Consider the following 2,228-nt stretch of genomic DNA (forward strand, 5'->3'; position numbering starts at 1 on the left):
CATATTTTCAGACTGTCCTCCATTTCAGTATATCCACTGTCTCAATGTCATATCAGTCAGATGTTTTTGGGCTTGACATTGAGAAGCATGACCAGACACGCATCATAACCTATGAGAGGGAAGGGTGTATACTTAAGAATGTTAGCATCCCACTGAACTATTATGACAAATACCATGGATTTTGATATTTAAAAACTCCTTTGTCATGTATCAAAATAAGTTGTTTATATGGAACACTATTTTTCCAGACTTACTTTTTGTTATTAATATTTTGTACTATTTCTAAAGTTTGCTCATATCTGTTTTACTTTGTCCATTCTCAACAACAATTCTGTGTTTCAGGCTTGCATCATCTCATGTCTCCACTTCCTTACATTATCAGTCTGCCCTCCATATTTCTCCAGTACGTGTACTTGATACATATTTTTATCTTATTTATCATATTTTTATCTTATCTTTTATCTTACCAGATTCTAAACTTCAGTTTCTTGAGTGATGTCCCTTTTGACCTATCATTATGAATCCTACTGTATTTTGCAGGTCCACGGTATTCTTATACACACTCACACATACACACTCACATACAAACCCACACACATACACCCATGCAAATGGCCCAGGCACCTCAAGCGTGGGCCACAATGCACACCCAGAGGTGCACACACTTACATATGACCACTCTCACAATCACACATGTGCATACACTCACTCAGATGCACACATTCTTGCAAATACACACTTGCACATATATAACTACAAGCACCTGCAATACACAAACAGGTAATATATGCACACATACTCAGTACAAACTAACTTACACTAAAGCTTTATAAGATCTGAATAACTTAGTTGGAACATTTTTGTTTATCTTACACAGTGGGAATACATGTAACAATTTATTTGAATAGCATATTAATATTTTGGAAACTTTGAATTAATAGGATAGAGTTAATTCTTTATCATAACTATGTAAGTATTATCAATGTATCTTTCCTATCAGATCTCCTATTACTCTTCCTTTTTTGCCACCCTAATCCCAAAATAGATTGAGGCTCTACATTATAGGATTTATGTAAACCTAGCAAGAGAGTAATGATTTTACTTATTCTTTTCCCCCTGTTGGCTTATTATGCAACCCTTTAACTGTTAAATTAATACTTATTTTGTAATACTCAGTTCAAATGCCACTTCTGAAAAGATTTTACTAACTTCCCCATATACAATTCATTGGTTTCTCCCGTGTTCGATAGAATTTATTAATTCTATCTTACAACTATTTTGATTTTGAATTTTAGCAAATGTTATGCTTGTTTCCTTAGCTGAATTTTAAATATCTTGAGAACAAGAATAATAAGTATTTTTGGTAGCTGCCATTGTTTAAAAGGGTACTTGAAAAAATGTATAATAAATATTTATTAAAATAATAGAACATTTAAAAGTTTGATGTTTAAACCCTATGTGGGTTTATTTGTTAAAGAAAAGTGTGCTCCCTTTTCCAGAAAATACAGTATCAAGTATAGAGTCACTGTATTTGTTCTATCATTTTGGTAAAAAGTCCCAAAGTAAAAATGACTCCTTATGTCATGTAAATATAAAGTTTCCTCGTGTAATAGTCATGTTTACATTAGGATTTAAAAACTAAATGATAGAAAAATGCTGTGTCTTTATGCTTACAACAAGAGTAAATATTAAGGTGTAAAACAGAACATGTAAAAATGTGAATGTATTGGTTTAGGAAATAGTTTTATAATTAAAGATGATGTCTTTATCATTCATCAGAGCAAGATCATGTTTCTAATCTGTCCATTTGTTGATATTTTGTAATTTTTGAATTTATTTATTTTAAATAATGAAATTATAATGACATGAAAATGATATAAGACTGTAAGTAATAATGAACCAATAGACAAGAAATTGAAAAGTAAGCAATCATGTTATGTTCTTAATGCTTTCCTTAGCATATTTCTGCAACTGATGCAGTAGCATCTTAACTGTAAGTATTCTCTAGAGATTAATAACAAAATTTTAGCTGATTTAACCATGGTTGATATCATTATAACATTTTCTGATACAATTTGTATTCAATTAAATGGATTTCAAACATTTGAAGAGAAATTAATGGCAGTCTAGTTTATGAAATGGTTTTTTTTTGTTTTGTTTTTTTATTTTGAGACAGAGTCTCACTCTGTTTTCGGGCTAGAGTGCCATGGCATCAGCCTAGCTCACAG

The sequence above is a fragment of the Propithecus coquereli genome, unplaced genomic scaffold, assembly GCF_000956105.1.
Source record: "Propithecus coquereli isolate 6110/MARCELLA unplaced genomic scaffold, Pcoq_1.0 Scaffold190, whole genome shotgun sequence".
NCBI classification, from domain to species: Eukaryota; Metazoa; Chordata; class Mammalia; order Primates; family Indriidae; genus Propithecus; species Propithecus coquereli.